General features: G+C 43.4%; 1 protein-coding gene and 1 pseudogene across 3 annotated transcripts in view; one reads left to right on the plus strand and one right to left on the minus strand.

Moving 5' to 3' along the window:
- HTR2A (5-hydroxytryptamine receptor 2A) overlaps window positions 1-27,100 on the minus strand; it is a 70,403-nt gene that overhangs the window by 30,562 nt on the left and 12,741 nt on the right. The window lies entirely within an intron of this gene.
- Window positions 3,370-19,396, plus strand: LOC311589555 (large ribosomal subunit protein uL11-like; annotated as a pseudogene). Its single transcript has 3 exons — window positions 3,370-3,432; window positions 3,998-4,131; window positions 18,931-19,396. The product of its transcript is annotated as a large ribosomal subunit protein uL11-like (transcript).

The following is a 27,100-nucleotide window of genomic DNA, read 5'->3' on the forward strand; positions in this document are numbered from 1 at the left end:
GGCAGAATGGATTCTTAATCAGAGTACATTTTATTTGCTTAAAATGACTGTTACTGCAGTTACCCCCTATTTATCAACAGAGTGGTCAGGTCATTAAGAGCTATCAGGCGGCTGACCTTGACAGGTTCCATTCCTGAAATAATGAAGCCCCGATGGGTTACTATTGTTTGCTAATGGTTCTCCATTGTAGAGAAAGCATGAAGCTGGGGTGAAGGAGAGCTACTTATTCGGGCATGCTGACCCCAGGGAGAAGGTGAGGGAGGAACTAATGAAAAGCATGGGAGCTTGATGGAAAACAAACGCCTCCCAGGCAGAATGTCTACAAATGAAATGCAAATTCAGATATATATCTTTTAATCACCGGACTGAGAAGGTTGATTACTTAAAATTAGGCTCTCCAGATGTTTTTGTTGGAAGCAGGAATGGGAGGCTGACAATGAGGGAAAGTAAGAATGTCTCTTTGGGAAAAAGCTTTAGTTATTTCATAATAGCCAGTCAGAAACTGAACCGATAAATTGAAAGCATCCAGGCTTAGGGGAGGAAATGAAGGGGAAAACCCCAGAACAAGATGGAAGGGAAAAGCAAGCTGAAATCTGACCATTCCTATCAGCTCTTAGCAGTTCTGAAATCTGGAAGCCTGAGGTGATGGGAAAAGGAAGTGAATTTTTTAGTCCCCCCCCCCAAGGAAGTCATAGGTTAGCAACATCGACCTCACTAACCTGTGTTGAGCTTGTCAAAACTTTCTTTCAGAAGCATGACATTTTCATCACCTTTACATATCTGACCCGTGGAAAATAACCTAAGCTGTTCTCATTTCTTTTTCTTTTTTTTTTTGGGCAAGAGCCAGCAGTGCTCCTGCAATGCAACTCACGAGATGCTGGAAAGGCCTGTTCTAGCTCAGATGTTCCCTTGACCTTGTCACAATTCCCCACCGCACACACATGTCTTCAGACCTGTCAAGCACTTAGCTCTTTCTGCCTTCTCTGGTAAAGCACAACAGCATCTGGAGGAAATAGTGAACTTGCACACCACTTTGCTCTTAGCACATGGAGTTTCAGCCAAAATGGATATCCTGTCAGTACTGAATCATGTACATGAGGTTAGTTTTTGAGTCATTATCATCTGGATGAGAAAAAAAGAAATAGCATTCCCATGGATTGACTGGAGCCACTTGGCCTGACTTATGGTTTGAAGAGGGAAGGAGGGGTCAGGTCAGCTCTGGCCTAGCCAATCGCTACCACCCAGACTTTGTGGCTCAGTGAGTCTCCAGCCGAAGTCAGCCTAGGTGTTTTCATGCCTGTGTGTTGCACTGGAGCCTAAGGCGATGCATACTGAGCACACCCAGGAGCCAGCACACAGTTTACCTAGAAGACAGCAGTGGGGTCTCTCTTGCAACACTTGTCACCCTGAGTCAGTAGTCTAGGTTGTCGGTGATTTCCTACATAAGGAATTAGCTGTGGACCTCAAAATGACCTCTGTTTTAGCATGCAAAATACCAGAGAGGAATAAATTCCTGGCCAGCACTGATCAACTGTGATTATACAATTGCAGTATCATCTGTAAGCATACTTGACCTTGATCACCAGGGCGCAGCATATAGGAAGTGCAGATGCAGTTTTAGACACAACATACTTTGAAAGCAAGTGGCTCCTTTCAAAATACATCTTTCTGTAGATCTCTTTAAATACGGAGTGCTGCTTCTGTTGGTCTCACAACCTATGACTACAAAGATGTTCACCCTGCAGGTTGTAGATCTGCAATATGCAGATGGCTGTGTTATTAGGGGATTTATGCTACATTGCATTATCAAGTTGATTATTTTAATGTTAAAATTAATTTTATGGGTATGGATGTTTGGACTGCATGTGTGTCTGCGCATCATAATGTGCCTGGTGCTGGTGGAGACCACAGAGGGTGTCAGATCCCCTGGAACTGAAGTTGGTTGTGAGTTGCCACGTAGGTGCTGGGAGTTGAACCCAGGTCCTCTGGAAGAGCAGCCAATTCTCTTCACCACGGAGCCATCTCTCCAGCTCCTATAACTATCAAGTTTAATGAAACAACGAAAAAAAAAAAGTAAATTTATTTGGCAGAAAAAAAATTGTAGTAGAATTCTTTTGGTGAGAATGGCTTTTGGAACCTAGTCCCCCCCCATGAGGAGCCTGGGAAACAGAAATTGATGACTCTTATTTGAGTGATAATTAACAGCAACACCTATTGGTTGATACAAAATCTCAGCTTTCACCTCAAAAGGTATTTTATTCTAGAGGCAAATGCACATGATCAGGGCCTGGGGACACAGATTCAGCTCACTCAAACATCATGTTCCAATGTGACAGCAATTGCATGAAGTTTTACAGTGTACCATACCAAAGGGAGGTCATGAAGTGAGATGCTTTTTAAACACAGTGGGGAGTTACAATATAAGAATTACAGTTGAAAGTAAGGGGATTACAGAAAAGTGGGGACATCTCTGTTGTAGGCTCAGTAGCCTAGATCTGCAACATTCCAACTCTTCTCCATCATGAAGCTGTTTGTAATAAATCAGCTTTTTAGAATCTTTTTCCCCCCTTACAAACTACAGTTTATATATTAAATGGACTGTTTGAGACAAAGTAAACATGTATTAGTTAACTTGAAAAATCTTGCCTAGTTTATAATAATAGATCTAGTGATAAAGTATGCCAGTATATAAACTGGGAACCCACACCTGAAGGAAGAGTGAAAAATGAAGCAGATGGTGGGCATGAATAGGAAATTAATTTGAACCTCGAAACAAGAATGATTGGTAATTGGGGAAGTCCCTGCCTGCCTTAAAAGAGGGAGGGGAAGGGGAGAAGAATCTGGGGCTAGGGAAGACCTTTCTAAACCATCCTAAGGGCAAGGAAAGAGTCTGCTTCAAGCAATAGAAGGGTTAAATGAGGTAGACCCCGGCCATATCTCTGAAGTCTACTCAGTTGTCTAAAGAAATGCCTTAGCATCTATATTAATTCCAACATTTAAGTATTCAACTCCAAATTAACTGGGTTAAGTGCATATATGTATTATGCATTTGCATGGTTTGTCTATATTAATGTTATATGTGGTGTGTGTATGTATGTAGGGTTTTTGTTATTGTTGTTTTAATACAGAGTCTTACTATGTAGTCTTGGCTGGCCTGGAACTCACTATGTAGACCAGATAGACCTTGAACTCATGGCAATCCTCCTGCCCCTGCTTCCCGAGTTGCTGGCATCACAGGCATGCACACACCATACCCAGATGTATAGTTGTCTATTTTCTATGATTAGCAGTGGTCACTGCTCTGACCACTGAAGAATGAAATAAAGGAAAAATACACACGCTGCAGCCAACTGGCCCTTGACATGAACGATGGGGTTATTTCTTCAAATCAGAATCTTAATAGGGATTGAAATCGAATTTCCAAACCACATGGTAAGGAGTCTCCCTAAGCTGTAGCAGCAGTCCGCAGGAGCGTAACGTCGTTAAGTGCAGTAGTTTCCCATAACTCAGCGAAGGAAGAAATGAATCTAAAAACAATTAAGTTGCCTGATTCACATAGGACAAATTTACTTAAATATTAATTACCACCTCAGAGCATACAAAGGTATATTTGTGTCACCTACAAAATGAAAAATTTAAGGAAAAAAAAACCAGCATAAAGTGAACTTTGGGGAAAAGAATTGGATGATTGGACTGTGTTCAGGCCCTTGCCAGTCACTTCTAAAGATGTCAGCCATTCACTAAAAATGGGTTAAGCCGGTTCTCATACAAGACAGCTCAAGGACCTCTAGTCACCAATGGGTCTCGAGCTCTTCAGATTCCCAGGCCAGCAGATGTTAATACTGGCAGTGTCTGTATCAAACTACTTCTCCTCCTAAAGCTTACCGGTTTAATCTGGCATACACCCCGTTCTCCCATCCTGTTCTGACCTTGTCTTTACTAAGGTACCGAAACTTTAATTTAAATATAGAGGGTTAATGTTCTGATACTCCCAAAGAGCGAGACCAAGAACGAGGTAGGCTCTTTAAGCTTTGGGAGGCTGGAAACTGTCAGGCAGCGGAGAGAAGGGAGCCTGGTTACAACTGCCGGGGAGAAGGGAGAGCGGAGAGGCTCTGCTGTCCGCAGTTCAAGGTCAGTGAACGTCAGACAGAAAATTAAACACTTCATGGTCCCAAAAGGCAGCGAAAGATGAAGCAACGGCTTACCGTTCACAGAGAGAAAAGAAACAAGAGGAGATGGTGCGCTTCCTTCCTAGCGACAAGCTGTGGCGCTAAATTATGGCTGCATCAGGATGAGATCAGGCCCAACCCAGCCCTTCATGCACATGCCACACCTAAAGTGACATCGATCGATGGCACTTTGCTTTTCCATTTCTTTAGATAGGGTCATGCTAAGTCCTAGAGACCGTCTGGCCTCTAACACTAAGTCTTTCGCTTCAGCCTCCTACATGCTGGGATTATAAGTATGCTCCTCCATGCCTCGATTTCTCTTGGACCTTTAGAAATGAGGGAAGCGTCCCAGTCCTGCTACCAGCCCTGTGCATCAACTTACCACTGGATGTGGCCAGTGTGACTGGAGAATGCTAAAGGCTTAATTTTTTTTTTAAAAAAATAAGTTTTTAATCAGCTTACGTCACAGTACTATACCTGGCGTCTACTTCCTTGGACAGCACAGAATTAGACAATTTAAGGGAAAATTTGAGGGATCACCAGAAGGGAGTGCTTGTGTGGGTGCGGTACATCATCCACCCTGATGGGGGCGCTGCTCAGGGCTGGAGCTCCTGAAGGGCTGAGGTAAGCTCTCCAGGGCTCTTTGCAGCCCAGCCGTGGCCCGAGAACTTTTGCTGTTTTGCTTTCACGTATTCCATTATTTTCAAGTTCTGCTATCTGTATCTAGCCCACATCCTGGGAATCCTAAGAGGATTCATTTGTGAGAGGTCTAGAAAGGGCTTTGTAGATTAAAATTCTGTAGAAAGTGTCTATTACCACTGGCAGTCCTGACTTAGAGAGATTAGACTTCTGACAATTCGCCGGTATAGGGCTCAGAGTGACGAATCCATGTCGTTAACCCGGGAGACAGGGGCCCTTTCAGACACACCCTCAGAGAGAGAGGGTTCTTACTCATAAAGCTACTGGTCCTGTTGCTGCAGCCTGCCTTCACAGTCCCTTACTTTTCTGCCAGTCCCAGGGTCTCTGCTCCCAGACAGAGCTGACTGAACCTGCCTGGGGGCTGTGCCAACAGGTTTGTCTAGGGCCATGTCATCAATCTGTCTGAAGGCAGGGAGGGGTTGGTCACAGCGTTAAGCGTCGCACAGTGGAAACACAGTCACCTTGAAGTCAGATGCCAGGTCTTTGATCTCTAATGCCCCTGAGTTGGCTACGAACGCGTAACTAGGTACATAATCTCTTGGATCCTTAGCATCCTTATTTAACACATTTCAACGACCAGTGACAGGCCAGGTACTAATTCATTGGGGACTAGAGTCTCCAGCGAGCTGGGCGTGGTGGCACACGCCTTTAATCGGGAGGCAGAGGCAGGAGAATTGCTGTGAGGTTGAGGCTAGCCTGGTCTACAAAGGGAGTCTAGGACAGCCAAGGCTACACAGAGAAACCCTGTCTTCGAAAAACAAAAAACAAACTAAAACCAACCAACCAAACAAAAAAGCAAAACAAACACAAACAAAAGAATAGAGTCACTAGCGAACAGGCACCTCATGTAAGTCATGATTCCAGTGGGGGAACTGAAAATAAAATGTAACAAATACTTTATAAACATACTGGGAAGTAACAAGGTAGAGGGAAAATAAACTGCAGGGACGGGTCGGGGTGGGAGAGAGTATCATTTTTGCAGTGGCATCAGGGCAGATCTCTCAGAGACGCAGCAGACCTTAGAGCAAAGGCTGGAAAGGAATGAAGTATAGCCCTATATGGTCAAGTTCTTAAGGAACATAGGCTTGGTTCAGGACAGGACAAGGAAACCTGAGTGTACAGTGTGATTGGTCACTCTCGCTGCTGACAATAGCAGTGACGCTGAAGTGCCTAGCATGTGCTAGATGCCAAATAACTTAAATCTCTCTCTCTCTCTCTCTCTGACTGTCCATCTCTGTCTCTGTCTCTGTCTCCCCTCCATGCCCCCCTTTCTCTCCCCCTCGTTCCCTCTCCTCCCTCTCTTTCTCCTCTCTCCACTCTCTGTCTTTCTGTCTCTCTCGGTTTTGCACGTGTGTGTGTGTGTGTGTGTGTGTGTGTGTGTGTGTGTGTGTGTGTGTGTATGTTAGTTATTGGGAATTAAATCCAGGGCTCTGAACATTCTAGGTACGCATTCTGCCACACACCTAGCTCTAAATACTTCACATCTAAAAGCTGACACCAACTAGTCCTCACCTAGGAAGAGGAAGACAAACTGGAAAACTTCAAATTATCAGTCTCAGGAAATGGATATTTTTCAGCTTGAATCCAACTCCATTTATCACTGGGAATTTATCTCAATATTAAGAAATGGCTAGGTGTGCAGAGACGGGGAACGAAATAAAACCACACGGAGCTGGCTCTCCCTGGGACAGCGAGTTGCTGGGCTTCCCTAATCTTTTCTGAGGATGTTTGTGGAATTCACAGGTTGAAACCCAGATAGTGTCTGTACTTGGAGCAAAGGGCGGGTTTGCTTAGTGTTCATTATGAAAGAGCTGGTTTCCTTAAGCTTAGCTTTCTTTCGTCTAGGGCAGTGGTTTTCAACCTGTGGGTCACAACTGCTTTGGAATCAAATGACCCTTTTGGAGGAGTTGAATGATCCTTTTATGGGGTCACTTAAGTATCAGAAAATACAGCTATTTATATTATGATTCATAACAGTAGCAAAATTATAGTTATGAAATAGTAATGAAATAATTTTATGCTTTGGGGGGTCACTAAAACATGAGGAAAAGTTGAGAACCATTGCTTTAGTATCATCAAGTATTTGTAGTGGTAGGAAGTAAATCTCAGGTGGCCAGTGGGAGCAAGGGGCTACAAGGCTACTAGATGAATCTCTGACCCAAGAGCCAGTGTCTGACACTATGCAAAAAAGAGTGGCGGGCTAGTTCATTCATTAGCTAGTAGAATACAATTTGAAGATATAATCTGGGAACCTTTGCTCTGGATATCTATGTGAATCAGATTTTCAAGAAGAAAATATAATAATTTAAGGAGGAATGATAAAAAAAAACCCTTTATGAACATAATGTATTGAACTCTGAATAATCAATATCCAGATTGTAATGTACATAAGGAAAAATGATGGCTCATTTGTGTAGTTGTGACGAGATGGTTCTTAAGTGGCAGGTTTCTTTAGCCAGTTGGCTATAGAGATGATTTTGTGTCTGTATTAGGCCATTGCTACAGGCTCTGTTTCCATTCTTAAGCATTTACCCCCACTTCTACCATGCTACAGCTATGGGACTGTTGTTTCCCTAAAAGGCCAGACCTTGGGGAACACTGGACATTTGAATGACCCAAGAGTTTATCATCCTTGCTTCTGTAAGCTGCCAGATCAGGTGCAGAGTCAGGCTGAGCAGAGCAGGTGATCCGGATGTGAAACAGACAGCAAAGCCCTGGGGCAGGCTGGGAGCCGAGCCTTAACATTTGTACAAGGTCCTGGAGGGTGCAAGCAGGGGCGAGAACAAATACAGCCACGGAGATAATAGTTTCAGGGACTCCTCCATATGATCAAAAGTAAATGCCAGGGTGCGGGCTCCCACTCCACCCAGAATCCAGAAAAGATCACCGCTGATTTCATTTTCTTTATAGTTAGGGGGATCAGTACCCTACACATGTGCGATGGCTACGTCTAGCTCCTGGCAAGAACCTTTTCATGGGGAGTCCATGTGAATTCCGTATGTTTAACTGGGTTTGTGCTTTATCCTGTGTGAGGCGTGTGCACCGTTTATGTTCAGGTGTTTTCAAAGGAGGTGTGGGGCACAGCTCATTTGCCTCACTCGTGTGAGGCTCTTCGTTCAGTCTCCAGAAGCATGGAGAAGAGTGCAGTATATACTATCCACATTTACCAGTTGTTGAAAAGTCACATTTGAATAAGAATGGCCCTCATAGGCTCATAGATTAGAGTGCTTGGTTACCAGGGAGGGGCGCTATTTGAATGGATTAGGAGCTGTGGCTTTGTTGGAGGAGGTGTGCTATTGGGGCGTGGCCTTTGGAGTTTCAGAAGCCCAAGCTGGGCCCAGAGGCTCTCTTTCTCCTTCTTGCTACCTGTGGACTCAGGTGCAGAAGTGTCGGCTACCTCTCCAGCACCATGTCTGCCAGCATGCCAGCACGTCCCCTGCTCTGATGACAATGAACCAAACCTCTGAAACTATAAGCCAGCCTCAATTAAATGTTTTCTTTGGTAAGAGTTGCCATGGGCATGGTGTCTCTTCGCAGCAATAGAACACCGAATAAGACAGTAAGCAAAGGTTTAGCACTGCTGTTTTATTGTCACACGGGAGACTGTCAAAACTTGGTAAGCAGTTGAAAGAAGCAGTACAAAAATAAAGCCCGTTGAAAGCCCTTAGTTTTAATTCCTTGATATATTGCTTAGTTACAATTCAGTGCAATAGTGACTCAGTGTGTCATAAGGAAGTGGCTTTAGAAAGTCTGAAGAGAGAGAAGGGGAAGTTGAAGCAATAAAGTCAACAAGACACCAAGAGCAAAAGTGGAAGCAGATGCGTTTCTCATTCCCTGGGGACTCCGCCAACCTTGCTTCCCCCCACCCCCCACCCTTTTGTGTCAGCTTCTAATACCTAGAAAAACTTTCTTCCTGGGATCCCCAGTGGCCACACTGAACTTGGACTCAAGTAAGCAATTTCTACTGTCCTGCCTGCCACCCACTATAGTCAGGCTCATCCCTAGCTCTGTACCATACCGCTCGGCAGTCCTCCCACTCTACCTCCATTCCTATGGATCCTCTCAGTGCCTCTTCTGGAACATTCCCATTCCTTTGGGTCATCTGTGACTACCTATAGACTTTGTCTACCTGAGAACCCAGTGGCCACACGGGGCTGGGACTCAGGTAGGGGTCTCCACCCTCATTCCTCTCTTCTGTTTTAATATGTCCAGTCTCATCCCAGCCCTATAAAATACTGACCACTGGGGCCTTTCTTCCTTCTGTTCTTTCATTCCATGCACTCTCCAAATCTAGCATTGAACCCAGCTTTTCCCCCTCTTCCCCCATCCCTTTGTGTCAGAAGAAATACTCCTTACTCAGGACTCCCCCAGTGGTCACATCTGGCAGGGAAGCTGAGCAGAGCAAGTGATACAGATGTGAAACAGACAGCAAAGCCCTGGGGCAAGCTGGGAGCTGAGACTTCGCATTTATTCAAGCTCCTGGAGTGTAAAGGCATGGGCAAGGACAAATACAACCTTCGGGATAATGGTTTCAAAGATAATGGACTGAGAAGTGAATCATATTGTTCTTCCTGGTCTTAGTTATCATCTCTCTTTTCACCCTCAGCCAGGCAACAGCTTTTTTACAGGTGTCCTTCCTCCCACCTCAACTCCATTTACTGGAAACTTCAACTCTTAGATCAGATAGAGGGCCCCCAGCCCGTCAGCCTCAGCTCTCCAGACAATTCTTTGCCTTACTGCAAACTACTTGCAGAATCCTTTCTTCTTACTACATCTCCAACTCCTTGGGGACCCCACCTCTAGGGTGTGAATGTGATCCCTTAGCTCTTTCCTGAAGCTCCTCTCAGCCTTTTCTCCTAACTCACCTTTATTCCTCTCTGCCACTCTCTAATCTGCAGAATCACTCCCTACCAGGGAACCCATAGCCATCACTTTCCTAAGATCCAGGGAGAGCAACAGAAACCAAGGAATGATGCATCCAACCAACAAAAACAAGATAGGAAACGCCACTACATACTGATCAAAGGGGGAAAAAAATCTATCAAGAGGCTATTCCAATTCTTAACATCTGTGCACCAAGCACAAGGGCACCCAAGAAACACAACTACAGTGCAAGTCACAAACTGACCTTTATATAATGATAGTGGGTGATTTCAATACCACACTCTCACCAATAGACAGTTTATCCAGACCCCCCAAAATAAACAAAGACACGATGGAGTTAAGTAATGTCATAAACCCAATGGACCTAGCAGATATTTATAGAACATTGAGTTTGGGTGCAAACTCAAAGGATTATACCATTTTATCAGGAGCTCATGGAATTTTCCTCAAAAGTGACTGTATACTTGGACACAAAGCAAGTCTTAAAGATATAAGAAAACTGAAATAATACCATATATCCTATCTGACTACCATGGACTAAAGCTTGGTATCAACAACAAAAGAAACAACAGAAAGTTTACAAACCCATAGAAACTTAGCTCAATTCTCAATGAAAAATGGGTTAAGACAGAAGTTAAGGAAATTAAAAGCTGGGTGGTGGTGGCACACACCTTTAATCCAAGCACATGGGAGAGGCAGAAGCAGGCAGATCTCTGTGAGTGTAGGACAGCCTGGTCTACAGAGTGAATTCCAGAACAGCCAGGGCTACAGAAAGAAACTCTGTCTTAAAAAAAAAAACCAAAACAAAAAACCAACCCCTTCCAAAAGAAGTTAAACACTTTTAAGAATTTAATGGAGATGAAAACACAGCATAACCCAACCTATGGGACACAGTGAAGGTGGTTCTAAGAAGCAAGTTTATAAAGCCAAGTGCCTATATTAAAAAAAAAAAAAGGGAGGAGGCTGGAGAGATGGCCCAGAGATTAAGGGCTCTGACTACTCTTCCAGAGGTTCTGAGTTCAATTCCCAGCAACCACATGGTGGCTCACAATCATCTATAATGTGATCTGATGCACTCTCCTGGCCTACAGATGAACATTCAGGCAGAACACTGTATAAATAATAATAAATAAAAAAGAATGAAGTAAAACTATATAAAAAAGGAAATCTCTCATGTTAGTAATGTAACAACAGACCTGAAAGCTTTAGAACAAAGAAGAAATCAAACTCAAAAGTAGTTGGCAAAAATTATTCAAACTCAGGGCTGAAGTCAATAAAATATAAACAACAAAACAACAAAGCAATAAATGAATCAGTGAAACAAAGAATTAGACCTTCAAGAAAATAAGCTTGACAAACCCTTAGTCAAATTAACTAAAATACTGAGAGAGAAGATCCAAACAAATAAAGTTAGAGATGAAAAGGGGACATAGACACAGACACTGAGGAAAACCAGAGAATCATCAGGAAAAAGAACATACTTTAAACTATACTCTGCCAAATTGGAAAATCCAACAGAAATGGATAATTTTCTTGATAGATACCACTTACCAAAGTTAAGTCAAGATCAGATAAGCAATTTCAACAGATGTATAGCCTTTAGTGAAATAGGAGCAGTCATTAAAACTCTCCCAACCAGAGGATTGAGTGCAGAATTCTACCAAAGAATTAATGTCAATACTCCTCATATTATTCTAAAATAGAAACAGAAGGAACATTGCCTAGATCTTTTTTATGAACTAACAACCATCCTGATACATAAACAACACAAAGACCCACCACAGAAAGCAAAGTACACACCAGTTTCCTCTGTGGACATAGATGTAAAAATTTCTCAATAAAATACTTGCATCAAACAGATCATCCCCAGGGGTCCCGCTCAAACTATGGCACCAGTCAAGGACAATACAGGCCGTAAACTTCAAACCCCTACCAAGATCTAGCCAATGGACAGGACATTCCCCACAGTTGAGTGGAGAGTGGGGACTGACTTTCACACATACTCTGCTGCCTCATATTTGACCATGTCCCCTGAATGGGGAGACCTGGTGGCACTCAGAGGAAGGATAGCAGGCTACCAAGAAGAGACTCGATACCCTATGAGCATATACAGGGGGAGGAGGTCCCCCTCAGTCACAGTCATAGGGGAGGGGAGTAGGGGGAAAATGGGAGGGAGGGAGGAATGGGAGGATACAAGGGAGGGGATAACCATTGAGATGTAATATGAAAAAAAATAGATCATCCATTGTGATCAAATAGGTTTTATCCCAGAAATGCAGGGATAGCTCAACATATGAAAATCTATCAATGTAATCCACCATATAAAGAAACTGAAAGATAAAAGCACCATGGTCGTCTTATTAAATTCAGAAAAGGCCCTTGAGAAAATCCAACACCCCTTCATGATAAAAGTCCTGGAGAGGTTAGGGATATGAGGGGCATACCTAAACACAGTAAGGCAGTTTATAGCAAGCCCACAGCCAATATCAAATTAAGTGGAGGAATACTCCATTTCCACTAACATCAGGTACAAGACAAGGATGTTACTCTCTCTACCCTTATTCTGTATAGTACTTGAAGTCTTAGCTAGAGCAATAAGACAACTGAAGGAGATCAAGGGGGTAAGAATCTGAGACAACTAGATAGGCCATGGACCTAGAAAAAAACAATTACAATTCTGCTAGAGGAGCATAGCAGTAAAATGAATCCTAAAGGTATTCTGGTTATGGCCATAGATACGTGTCTCTTGTTCAGCTGTCATGAGCTGAACTACATCTTCCTCCTGCAGCAGATGGGAACCAATACAGAGTGTCATAATTGGACAATATGCAGAATGAGAGACCTTGGACCACTCAGTTCTAAATAGGATGTGTCCATCAAATCCTTCCCCTCAATGTTCGGGAAATTATGCAGAAGAGGAGGCAGAGTACAAGAACCAGAGGGGATGGAAGACACCAGCCTCAGGTCCAGACACACCAATTGACACATACATGAACTCAAAGAGACCATGGCAGCATGTGCAGGGCCCCACATAGATCAAAGCCACTCCAGGTCCCAGTGATGAGATGGGAAGTAGGTGAGAACTCCCATCCCTAAACAAAAAGCTCTCCTTGCAAAAGAAAAAATAGTTTCTCTAAGGGAGCCTTTCTGTGTCAATAAACCACACCTAAGGGAGGCTCATGCCTGGTAGTAGATAGCCAATACAAAATGAATGTAAAACATTCTTGAAGAAATTTTTTCCCTTAGAGTTCTTTGTTTGGGCATTTAATAATAATAAAAAACAAAAAGCAAAAAACAAAAAATATTAAAAAAAACCCTACAAAACTTACTGGCCTTTTGCTTGTATATTATGGTTGTACATTTTTGTGTTTTTATGGGTTTTATTTATATGTGTGTCTCTGTGTGTATGTATTTGGCACACTCCTTCTTTGTTTTCTTTTTGTTTGTTGGTTTCTGTTCATTTTGTTTTATTCTTATTTGTTTGCCATTTTAAATTTGCCTGTTGTTGTTTTCTTAACAAAGAGAGAAAGAAGGCATGGAATTGGAAACGCTGGAGGTAAGGAGGATCTGGGAGATAAGGCTGGCAAAATTGTCATCAGAGTATAGTGTATAAAGACACTATTTTCTTTTCTTTTCTTTTTTTTTAAGATTTATTTATTGTGTATACAGATTTCATTATAGATGGTTGTGAGCCACCATGTGGTTGCTGGGAATTGAACTCATGACCTTTGGAAGAGCAGAAAGACACTATTTTCAACTAAGAAGTTTTAAGCATTAAAAATAGAAACAGGGGTATTGAACTCATCTACAGTAGAAACCTTTGTATATCAAAAGACACCGCCATGAACATAAAAAGAGCTTCTAGAATGATGGGTAGGACGAGAGGAAGTATTTGTAAATCATATCAGATGAGATTACTTTCCAGGCTAGATAACGGACAATGAAAACTCAACAAGATGAAGCCATGCAGTAAAGATGGGCAAAGACTTAGACACTTCTGCAGAGAAGACATACAAGTGGCTGATACACGTATGACATGGCGCCAATTCCATCAGTTAGTGGGCAAATACAAATTAGTACCACAAGGGCATAAGAGCTCACATGTAAGTGGTCAGAATAAAAACAATGGGAAATGTGCATGTAGATGAAGGCTTGGAGAAATGACAACCTTTGTACATTGATAGCGGGAGCCCAAAAAGATAGTTGCTTTAGAAAAGACTTTGGCAATTCCTCAAAAAAAAAAAAAAAATCTAAACTTAAATATACTAAGGGGTCCCTTAATCCCTTTCCTGAGCACAGACCTGAAAGATTGAAAAACAAGAATGTAGAGAGTTAGTTTGCAACCATTCGCTTTCCCTGTAATGTCATTCACAGTAAAGGGCATAAAAGCTCAACTATCCATACAACAACAAGCAAGAACCATTACACGGAGTATTATTCAGCAGTAAACAGTAACCTAAGGGTAACAGCTGAACACTGAAGTGGCAAACATTGTGCAATCCCACTTACATAAAATGTGTAGAATGGACAGCCCACTGAAAAATAGGTTGAGGATAACCTAGGAGCTTGTGTGGAGAGGAGAAAAGGTTATTGAATAATGGAAATGCAGGTTCTGTTGAGGAGATGAAGGTTTGGAAATGGTGGTAGCGATAGGTGATATTGTGAGGGCCGTAAACGTAACTCAGTGATAGGCTTAAGAATGGTTAAAATAGCAAATTCAGTGTCAAGAGATTTCACCATGAGATTTGCTTTTAAAATAGGTACATAGCTGGGCGTGGTGGCGCACGCCTTTGATCCCAGCACTCAGGAGGCAGAGGCAGGCGGATCACTGTGAGTTCGAGGCCAGCCTGGTCTACAAAGCGAGTCTAGGACAGCCAAGGCTACACAGAGAAACCCTGTCTCGAAAAAAAAAAAGGAAAAAAAACCCCAAATAAAATAGGCATGTATCTTTATTTGTGATTTTGAAAAATGTGAATTCTAAATTTTATCCAACACAGGTGATAAAACTATTGTAACCCAAACAAATACACCTGAGCTAATGACGAGCAGGTAGAACCGGAAGGGAAGATGTAGACTCCTGTGGGTGAGAATGGGTTGAAACCAGACCTAAGAGGTTGTGCGAACACATTGTTTTTACTTTTGCTGGTTGGCCAGAGGTGGATTGGGAAGGACAGGTAATACACTGCGGTAGGCCAACAGGAGGGAGGGGCTCACAGTGCGGGAGTTACTATGGACCCCAGGGGGGAGAAACAAAGACGTTAGCAACACAAGGCTATGTAGAGGGATCAGGGAGTAGACTGACAGAAGGTGTTCTTGCAACTTTAAGCCACACTACATATGACAGGCAAAACATAAAATGGAAATAGCTGTGCTAGGATTAAAATATTTCACGTGCTGGTGTATTATTCAGGCTTTTAAAACAAAACAAAACAAAACAAAACAAAAGCGAGAAGACAAAGGTTGGCTAACTACCCAGAAGCTCAATAACGACTCAGTGCCTAACTAAATAACTTGGGGCAGGGATTCAGGATAGAACCTCCCTATCCTAGAGTTGATTTGATAAAGTAAAGCCTTCCTCGGCAGATCATGTCTAACTGAGGTGGTGACACTGGAGTGAAACCAATGGTTTAGTTACAGATTTTATAAATTTCACATTGGGTTTTGCTTGAGAGCTCCCTAAATAGCCTGACTGGTAAGACTTCAAGACTCAGTAGCTAAGATTATGGGGCTGGAAATGAGCTCAGGACTTTGGTAGCCCACAGAAGCCCATGTCGCCTGGGCCTTCGTCCCCTACTCACTATGGCAGTGTGACCTCTGATCTGTTCTCAAGTTCTGCATCACTGTAGCAGACACATGACTGCAGGGACCTGTTGCTTGGAGACAACGCTGAATGGTGCCAGCTCATTGTTTTAAACCTGTACTAAAATGACCCACTTGAGCTGGGGCGTTATCTCAGGCAGGAAAGTTGTACAAATGTGAGGACCTGTCTTTGATTCGCATGGGAAAATGCCAGGCGCAGTAGCATGGGCTTATAATCCCGATGCTAGGGATGCAGAGACAGGGGATCCCTGAAGCCAGCTGTCCAGCCAGCTTAGCCGAATCAGGGAGACCCAGGCCAGTGAACCTCTCTGCACAAGCATCAAAGTGGCTAGCTTCGAAACAACCTCTTTGCAGTTGTGTCCTCTGGCCTCCATATGTACCTGGATACATACAGGCATCCCTGTACATGAACATTGAGCATGGACACACAGACTAAAGTAACCAGATTGGTTAACCTGCTGTGCCTTCTCATAAAAGTGATTTCCACTTAGCTATCCTTGGACTCTGACGCACGAAAGAAGCTGAATGTGGTCCTATGAGTACAGCCTGATTTGGATTCCTTATATCTGTCCCCCCAAAATATGTTCCTAGCACATATATTGTTTGGGTTAATTTTGACTCCAAAGATACTGAAAAAGCAAAAAAAAAGAAATCAACGTGGAGGCCTGCCACAACCAGGGCTGCCCTGCAGGCTCGCTTGGAGCAGGAGGTCAGGGCAGAACAGAACCCCTCTAGCCCATCAGCCTTTTCCCAGTCTAATCCCATTGCTGTCCTGTTATTTCAGTTTGATGACCTTGGTGAGGAGGTTAAAGAATCAATGTTCCGCTCTGCATTCAACTATTTTTAGAAAAGAAAAAAGAAAATCACCTTGAAAATGGACTCAGCATCACTCATTCAATAGGGTCTCTTGACAACTTAAAGCCCCCAACAAGGAAAATTGTCTTGAAAATTGTCACATGCTGCTAAACTTTACAGGTAGATGCCTGGAGGCATAGCTGCAGCTAGTAAGAGCACTGAGAGGGTGTAGCATCCTTGCACGTACTGTGACACCTAAATACCTTTGAGTATCCAGAAAATTGCACGGAGGCTTGAGAGCCTGTGCTGTTGGTGTAAAAAAAAAAAATCCCTTTATGAAGCTTGCTGACAGCCTTAGGTGTTGAAACGTGATGGCTAAGATGTAACTAGTATACTGAAAAGGATTACCCAAATGTAGTTCCACTTGAGGTAAATTCCCTGTAAGACTTGTGATGTTCTGAGCCATTTCAGAATGGACCGGGGAAGATATTTGAGTTTCCCTTTTGTTTTTCTGTTACAGGCTAGAAGTACATGTTAATGGAAAATGACATCCTTAAAGCCTGTCATCTTAAATTGCCCTTTCAGATGGAAGGATGTGGAGGAATGTCTTGAGTGGATGTAACAACTGTCAATAAAGCGCTGTTTAGCCAATTAGCTGGGCAGAAGGACAGGAAGTGGAAGGCGGGACTTCCTAGAAATGGAGAAGGAGCCAAGGGTTGACAGTTGTGAGAGGAGAGAGGATGGTTGACAGTTGACAGGACAGGAGGAGAGAGAAGCCTCCAAGGATCAGATTGGCAAGTGCTTGGCCAACATAACATAACATATGTATGTTATGAGGTTTAGAGTACTTTATTTTAGTTTATGAGTAGATTAGTAGCAGTTTAGATTCTGCCTTGCCTAGTGCTTGAAGCTTTAAAGTATGTTTCAGTCTCCGTGTCAGTTATCGGCTTCCTAGGCTAAACAGAGACATTTATTGTAACAGAAGGAGACACTTTCACCTTCTCATCAACTCGGGATGAAAACGACTCCTGAATAACAGACTTCAGGTCAAAGATAACAGGAGGAAATACCAATGAACCTAGGCCAGCACAACTGCTTGAGGAAGTCACGATGGGCTTTTCAAAGGACACCTGAAGAACTGATTAAACACCCCTCGTGTCAGTGCGAGAAGCCCAGTGAGACATATCCTTGTCACGGTGATAGTGAAGGCTTCTAGTCAAGAGAATGGAATCCCTGGCCTGAGTGGAGATCTAATATTGCAGAGGCCAGTCACCTAGCTAAGGGGCTCCCCTGAGGAAGGTGGAGCTTCCTTAAGACCATGCTAAAGAGAAAAGAGGAATAATTATCTCCTTATGAGGTGATGCACCTTTCTGTTCTAGAATTCCCTCTCCTAGTGCAGTTGCTGTAGGGCTACTGTGAGGCTCTGTTGGTCTGTCATGGCTTTGGGCCCTAGAGTAACTTGTGATTCTTTTCTTCCTTCCTTCCTTCCTTCCTTCTTTCCTTTATTCCCTCCATCTTTTAAAATTTGTATTCCTTCCTTCCCTTCTTTCCCTCTCCCTCCCTCCTTCCCTCCCTCCCTCCCTCTCTCCCCCCCACCCCTACCCCCCACCTTTCTGATGCTAGTCAGAGCCTAAGTATGCCTTTTCTGGTACATGGGTCTTGCTTCCTCTCTCTTTCCATGAACCTCCGTGCCTAATTACAAATGCATGGCTTGCTTTCTTCCTCTTACCCATCTCTGTCCTCTGGACAGTTGCTGAGATTAACAGCTTGTCTACATTGGGTTTTCCTTTTAAATGTAATAAAACGGTCCTAAGCTTTCTTCTGAGCCTGCTCTTAAATTATTAACAAGACTAAAAACCCCAACAGGGGACCCTGGTTTCTACTCATATGTAGCAACTCTAGCCAGAGCAATTCTCCAACCTCAATTTTTGATAACATCTCTTGCTCCAGAGAGTTCAAAACTCTCTATTCTGCTCTATAGAGAGAAAGAGGCTAAGTTGCCACTCAGCATATTGCTGCTGGAGGAACTCACATAACAAACACATGGAATGGATGGAAACCCTGTGAGTTTAGAAAGAAGTGCACATGCTGTGTGGCTCACACAAAGCCTGTCTAAAATCTCTAGCCACACGTTTGAGGAGTGACTCTGAGTCTATTCTATCAAAGGCTGCCCCTAAGCTCCTATTGAATCTGGTTCTCTGGGAATGGCCTTTAAGAAAATGCATTTTCCAGTAATTGTTATGCACTTTGCAGAAAAGTCATGCTTCAGAGATATAAAGGTTTTCACCCAAAGGTGTAGAGGTCCTCAGGGGCCATCATTTTTGCATCTATATCCCATTCAGACTTGTCTGGATCTTCAGAAAGTATTCACTTTTATAGTTCTGCCATATTTTCCTATTGAGTCTCTTCTTCAAAATGCTTTATCCAAACTAAAGAAAATGCTTTGAAATGGGCAGGTGACTTTTTTCAGCTTTTGGCTTGGAGGAGGTTATGGTACAACTTCCCTCTGTTGTCCCGAATCTGAGTTCATCTGATACCGGCCACCTCTACCATGCTGCCCAAGTTCAACCCCAAACAAGATCAAAGTTGTGTACTTGAGGTCCACCCCAGGCGAGGTTGGCATCATATCTGCATTGGCCCCCAAGATTGGTCCTCTGGCTCTGTCTCCAAAAAAACGTCGGTAATGACATTGCCAAGGCCACTGGTGACTGGAAAGGCCTGAGGATTATGGCGAAACTGATCATCCAGAACAGACAGGCCCAGATTGAGGCAGTGCCCTGATCATCAATGCCCTCAAGAGAGACAGAAAGAAGCAGAAGAACATTAAACACAGTGGAAACATGACTTTTGATGAGATTGTCAACATTGCCAGGCAGATGTGACACCAGTCTTTAGCAAGGGAACTTTCTGGAACTATTAAGAAGATCCTGGGTACTGCACAGTGTGTAGGCTGCAGTGTGGATGGCTGTCACCCTCATGACATCATGAATAACATCAACAGTGGTGCAGTGGAATTCCTAGCTAGTTAAGAAGCAATGAGAAAATATTTCAGTAAAAGACCATCTGCTAAAAACAAACAAACAAATAGGCAGGCAGGTGAGTGAGCATAACCTAAATTCTTCGTCCCCCTGGGCAACATTCCCTGTGAACCCTGTCTCTGCAATTGCTTCCACTCATAGGAGGAGCTGAAACGGTCAGAAATACAACCTCATTAACACAATAAAAACATTTCTCGGTGGAATTCATATGCCGTTCTCCTGAGGATAAATCTCTAGGTTGCTGAGGAGATGGATGGTGCAAGGAAAAGTGACAGCATGTAGCTCACAGTCTCAGTGCAAAATCCTTATGCTATATGATTTTCAGTCTTGGCTTCTCTCTGCAGCCAGCTTTGCCAAAAACTATCTCCGAGGAAACCAACATTAAATCTGTGAAAATACTGGAAAAGCCACCATGGAGATGCTCATCCAAACTCATTTGTTAGACTTCTCCAAGTAAGGTCCCATACGCACCCAGGCAGGCAGAGGCAGACATTGGACTGTAGAAACAACTTCCTTATCAGGGAAACACACAAGGGCCTCTGGGGAAACACTCTCTTCCTTCTTTCAGCTCTTGGTCGGACCTCTTTATTTTCTCTCCCCTCTTTTCTCATTTGTCATTTATTCAGCAACATGAATGTGCTCCCACTTGCGGTGAAATAGGTACGTGCGTATAATTCTCCTTCTTCCTGTCTCGCTCAGGCCCGTCACACACAGCTTTAAGGGAAGCCAACCAACAGCGCTACTGTGTTTGTGTGTATCTAGGGAACCTATCTATTAAGCAGATAATGATGGGAAGGATTTTCTGTTTTCGTCACTAATGTCCTACACCCCAAAGGGTTGTAGAGATCTCTTCAGTGTGAAGGTGGACTAGAATGCCTGGGAGACTGGGGTAGAGATGACTTAGGGAATTAGGAATAATGGAGAATGCAAAGTCTCCTTGGTACAGCTGTAGTTGACGTTTACCTAGCTCACTGTCCTCTTGCAGTGGACTCAGTAACCATTAAATATCATCATCATCATCATCACCATCATCATCATCATCATCTTCTTCTTCTTCTACTACTACTACTACCATGGATCTTTGATTAACTGAAGAAGCCTCCAACATCTAATACATCATGTGTATGAGGGATTGTGGCCAGATACTTAGAATACTATGCCTAACCAAAAGTAGTAGGCATGAAGTTAGCATGCTCCCAGCATACCTGGTAATTGGCGATCCTCTCTATTTAAGACAAGCTTGAATACCTCTCTTTAGATGAAGCAAAATTTTAGTAAGAGTGCCTACCAATGACAGACAGATGGATGAACTGATCTACGAGAGGGTAGATAGGAGGCAGCTCTTTGGCTCCCGTGTCAAGCTGAGTATGACGAATCTGGTGATACAGGTAGCCTGGGAATGGCCCTGTTAAACAAGACCATTCACATGAATCTTTAGAGTAGTTGATTTGGGACTTTAAAAAGAGCAGCGGTGTGAAAAGGCATCATAGTGAATCAGCTTCCCAGCAGCCATTGAATAACAAAAGACAATTAGCTCACATTTTAAAGAGACCCTAAGAAAGCTAGGATGTTTGTCGCACAGACTTGAAGACCTGAGTTTGGATCTCCAGTATGCATACAAAGCCGGACATTGTAATCCTGTTTGTAATCCAGTGCTCTGTAATTGCGAATGGGAGGTAGAGACAGAAGATTCCCTAGAAACACAGTGACCAGGTACCCTGAGGTACATGGTAATGAACAGCAAGAGACCCCATCTCAAAGAAGGTGGGAGGCAAGAACCAACACTCAAGGTCCTCATAATATGACTACACACACACACACACACACACACACACACACACACACACACCATGCGCACACACAATTTGGTACTACCAAGAGTGGCAAGCATGAGCAGTTTGGACCCTAAAAGTTCTTAAGGACATATTTTAATCTGTTAGGCAACAAGGTTCATCTCTATACCTCATCACAGCCACAGGCCCTAAGTCCTGGAGTCTGATGTTAATAATAAATGAGAAAAGTAAATTTGAGGATTCACTTCCATGTCGCCACCTTTAAAATACGCCATGGTAATTCACACTTCTTATAGTAATACAAAATACAGAGGCCCCAAACCAGGGACCTAGAATGCCTCAGAAAATTGCCTCCTTATGAAAAGCACCCAGAGTTTATCATAAATCAGTGAAAACGTTCATCTGCTGATGTTTTCCTAGAACAGCCTGTCCAGAAGAATTCTGCAAGTTTTCTGATAAAAATATTTCCCTCTCTAGATGTCAGCAAACAGGAATTTACGACGTGACTAGTATTAGCCAGGGTTAATCCTGGAACTGTGATATAAAAATAGCAGATGGTTGGTGCCTGAGATGGACAAGTCTGGCATGCTGGGCATCATCCCTGTGCCTGCCAGGGGAACCATACTCTGGATTTGGATAACTAGGCTCATAAAACCATCCACTGATACCCATGGCAGAGGGCTATAGAATTGTAGCCCTTTATAAAAGACTCCCTTTAAGGGTCTCTAAAAGAGTCTGATTTCTTTATACAATATGTTCTGATGACAGTTTCCCCACCCCCCAACTCTTTCCAGATCCCCCCCCATCAACCCAACTCCCCACCATCCCTTTCTTTCTTTCATAAGAAAATAAACAAGTATCTAATAAAAAAATAATAAAAAATAAAATAAGATAAAAAGGAACAAAATAGAATAGGACAAAATAAATAGGAAGCTGAAAAACACCACAGGAAACATGTATAGATACACACACACACACACACACACACACACACACACACACACACACACATTTGCACACCAAGAAATCTCATAAAAACACAAAACCAGAAACCATCATATATAAGCACAAAGACCAGTAAGGTACAAACAAAATGAGACCCAAAACCTCCCAGAATACCACTGAGCCAATTTCATGTTGGCCATCTGTTGCTGGGCACGGGCCTGCCCTTAAGTGTGGTGTTCTCAGTGAGACTCCTTTGGAGAGAGCTGATTTTTCTTTTTTTGAGACTCTTAGCTCTCTGTTTATGATGCCTTTTTCCCACAGCAGTCTCCTCTGGGAAGTTCTCTCTCTTTGTTCCTTTCACAACACTCTGTTCACCATTCAAGATTCCATTTTAACCCTTCCCTGTTCAGTCAGCTTCTGTGATCCCCAGACCCTGCCAGAGTTTTTGACACATCAATCATAAAGGCAAATTCTGCTTCTTGCTCTATGTGGCTGTTTTGCCACTAGCTATATTTAGTGTGTTTATATATTTACTTAAAAATTTTTAATTAAAAATTAAGTTTTGACAATTGTATACGCATATGCAGTATTTTGCGAACGTATCCACCCTGTGATCCTCTTAGCACCCTCCCATCCCTACAGCTGATTTTTATTTTAAACCAATCTGAGTGTTTCCAAGTCAGACCTGATGAAGGCACATTTGTGTTCCCCCCCACACACATGCTTGTACAGCCCCTGCCCCCCCCCCGCACTTCCTCTTATCTTGCAGTGCTATTTAATATGCCTTTTGAGGGGATTCCCCTTCGAGGAGGGGCACTCAAAGAAGATGAAAGGGCCCAGGAAGATAAGTCCCTGGGACTCCACACTCAAAATAAGGGCATTTAATTGTAAATTGATAGGGAAATTTCCTCGGAATGTGACAACACCTGAATAAAGGAAACAGGCATCAGAAGAGTAAACTAGATGTGGACCCTGGATGCCAGGGCTGTGGGCAGTGGGCAGTGGGCAGTGGACAGTCCCCTACATGGTAGCCAGGTGTTGAGATGCTGCCTGGGAGGACCACGGAGGCTTCCCACAGACACAGAAGCCTGCCTGCTTGCCTTTTCTTCTCTTTTGTGGTCCTCTCCTTACCTGCTTACCCAACTGAAAAATAAACACCCCTTAGAGGGCACTTTGGTTCCAATGTGAGAAATCCCACTTTAGAAAGCAATGACTCCCAAATGCTTTCTGAAGAAATTACAGGACCTCCAACTAAAGCGTCCCGGCGAGTGGGGCAAGTAACAGAGCCAAAACCCCTTCTTTTTTTTCCTGTAATGTTTTTATTTATTTAATTAGTTTATTCAGATTACAACTCAATTGTTATCCCATCACTTGTATCCTCCCATTCCTTCCTCCCTCCCGCTTTCACCCTATTCCCCTCCCCTAGGTCTATGACCGAGGGGGACCTCCTTCCTCACTATATGGTCATAGGCTATCAAGTCTCATCTTGGTGGCCTGCTTATTCTTTCTCTGAGTGCCACCAGGCCTCCCCACCAAGAAGAGGTCGTCAAATATGGGGCACCAGAGTTCATGTCACAGTCAGTCCCCGCTCTCCACATACTTCTTACAAGCCTCCGCTGATTAGGCGTTGTTAATAAGTCTGCCAGGCCGATGCTAAATAGAATGACAAAACAAGTCCTTTCTTGCATGACTATTGGTCTTTATTACTTGAAGTATAAGGGAGACAGTTTAAAAATAGCTCTGCAACAGCACCTAGAAATACAGTTTCTTTCAAAGGCGTCTCAGTGTCAGGCTGAAGAAATTAGTTTTCAGGGGAGAGCTGGCCTAGGTGTTTTCGATTATCATATGGTTTGGGAGCAAGATGAAGTACACTTTACTTTCATTTGTTTTGCTTTCTGTTTCTAGTTCTAGCTTGTGACCTAGCAGGGGAACGGATTACTATCACATAAATGGTATAGGTGAAGAGACAGAGGCGTGGAAGAACCAACACGGGGCGAAGCCTAACTTCTGGAGAGAAGAGAAGCTTGAAGAGGTAGTAGAGAAAAGCAAAGGTCACTTTAGGGGGGTGGGGCACCGCAGACAGCGCTTACTAGATGCTGTGGGAACAATGGCAGCTTATTGTAGCTGAGGACTGAGTTCTGAGAGATACAGCTCCGAGCAGGGCTGATGGACGTTTGCTGGAAAAATGTGAACACTCTGTCCCAGTTGGTGCCCAAGCCAAAAATGAACTCTTTGTTCCTTGCTTTCGGTCATTGTCTCAAGAATTCTCAATGATGCGCAGTTATCGGAAAGACCATTCTGAAGGTATTTTCAGATTCAGCGTCCCTATGAGAGTTCCATGAGCATAAAGGGCAAAACCTGCTGGGCTTTTAAAATTGAAATCATTAGCTGCTATGTAAAGACGTATAGAAGTCTGTATTTGTGGGGTGCCATGATATCTGAATGCATGTATACACTGTGTGGTTAAATACGAAAAGACGCTCAAAATCCATGTGAAAATAACGACAAATTGAAACTTGTTAGATGTAGAGGATGCAGGCTATCCACTGTGAGAGCTGATAGGCTGTGGTCAGATGGTGGGGGAGGAGCACATGAGACCTGATAGGCTGTGGTCAGATGGTGGGGGAGGAGCACATGAGACCTGATAGGCTGTGGTCAGATGGTGGGGGAGGAGCACATGAGACTTGATAGGCTGTGGTCAGATGGTGGGGGAGGAGCACATGAGACCTGATAGGCTGTGATCAGATGGTGGGGGAGGAGCACATGAGACCTGATAGGCTGTGGTCAGATGGTGGGGGAGGAGCACATGAGACCTGATAGGCTGTGGTCAGATGGTGGGGGAGGAGCACATGAGACCTGATAGGCTGTGGTCAGATGGTGGGGGAGGAGTTCCCCCCAGCAGAGGTCTAGGGGAGAGGATACAAGTGAGGGCTTAACAATAGGGATGTAATATGAATAAATTATAATAATCTTTTTTAAAAGAGAAAAAAAAGCAACTTGTGAGATGTATTGTTTTCACTGTCCCTGTGTTGACATCCTGGGAGGGGAGGTCTTCCACCGGCTTAAAGGAAGAGGCTTGAACCAGAGACATGAGCTTCTGGTTTAGGATTATGTGCATGGAATCAAGGCTTCTGAGGAGGAAGGCTTTGGATAAATGTGACCTAGCCTGCCTCTTTGTCTACTACAGAAATAATAACACAAAACTACGTGGTCGTGTTTAGCCTTGAACGGGGCAAATCTTTCTTATTTAGATGCACTTGAAAATCACGCCAGGAGTTGCACGTGCATTTCTGCAATGAAATACTATTTATGGAAAAGGATTTGAAGGGATGTATTTCCTTGTCATCATCATATGACAGTGTGCAAACAGACACTTTCCTTCTTCCTAACCCGTGCTTGTCTTGGCTAATGACACTTGAGATATTAAATAACATATATTTCTTTTCCCTTGGCATCAGGAAGGCAGTCAAGGGGAGAGTTTGCTCACTTTATGCCTTGGAGTGGAGCCAGTTAGCCCTGGTCATGGGAATTAGGCGTGAGAAGACAAATGTAATCCATAGACTGTCCCAGAGTTATTTTATTTTATTTTTTATTTTTTTGGTTTTTCAAGACAGGGTCTCTCTGTGTAGCTTTGGCTGTCCTGGACTCGCTTTGTAAATCAGGCTGGCCTCGAACTCACAGAGATCCGCCTGCCTCTGCCTCCCAAGTGCTGGGGTTAAAGGCGTGCGCCACCACACCCAGGTTCTCAAATGCCTTATTCAGTCACTGTTGCTTCTTCACTCAGAGAAGCTCACGAATAGGACACAGGATCGATTTGTAATTATGCTCCCTTCCTCGGGAGGTGATGGAGGCCTAGACAAGCAAGAAAACAGCCATGCTGGTGGCGGTAAGCAGGGGAGGAACAGCCAGGGCTAGAATTTATTCAGCTCGAGGAAACGGAAGTGCTGCGTGAGCAGGTTGCTGAGGCTGCTGTTTGTAATATGAGCCCTACAGGTTGGCCACCCCCTTCAAGAAGTCTTTCCTGACTCGTCCTGGAATTGTGACATTTCGTTCTTGGTTGTCCAGAGCACCTTGGAAGTAATGGTTGTGGTGACTATAACTGTATAGAAGTGTATGAAGGGAAGACGTGGCATTTCCGCCACTCTTGGAATTTCTGTCTTCGAAAATGTGAAGTCTTTCAACAGCCCCTCAGTTTCACCATGTCTGTCTCCCTATGATTGTGACTAACACCATTGGCATTTAAAAAAAATCACCATCAGTTCCTATTGCATATGCTACCACAACTCGATTTCTGCATTTAACTCCATAGACATGTCTCTTCCGCTTGAATATCCAGTGTCCTAACTCAGTGGTTTTTTTAGAGCTTCAAATTGCTCTGAAACAGAAAACCAACAGACCCAACCTCAGCCAACCTTCTATTTTCACAGTGGTTTAAAAATTTGAGGTACTGAACACTCATACAATTATTTTATTTTTCTAGGAATAAAAAATCCGTCAAACAGGACAGATGTCCACTTTTAATACCTTTGGCTAGGTTGTCCACAAGCTAATACCTTACACTATCACAGTTGGAATATGGGTGTACACGTGGTGAGACACTCACAATGGCATGTGTGAGGGTGGGGGTGGGGCATCTTCAGTCGCTCTATCTGGGTGACCAAGTGAAAAGCCATGCTACACCGCGGCCGTAAGTCATGTCTCCGCAGTCCCCTGAGCCATGTTTCCATGCGCTTAGTGTTTATGGCAAATTATATTCCTGAAAATTGCCTATTTATTTGGTTTATTTCTTTCCTTACTGGACTATTTGTCCTTAAAAAAAAAATCAAGATGTAAATGCATTTTCCCTCTTAAAAGGTACATTTCTTGGTCTGTGATTCTCATAAGTATTCTTGGGTTTGCTCATGATGATTTTAGTCACACCAAACATTTTCAACAGAATTTGCTATGCCTGTATTTA

Source organism: Acomys minous, assembly GCF_964271855.1.
Source record: "Acomys minous genome assembly, chromosome: 18".
Classification (NCBI taxonomy): Eukaryota; Metazoa; Chordata; class Mammalia; order Rodentia; family Muridae; genus Acomys; species Acomys minous.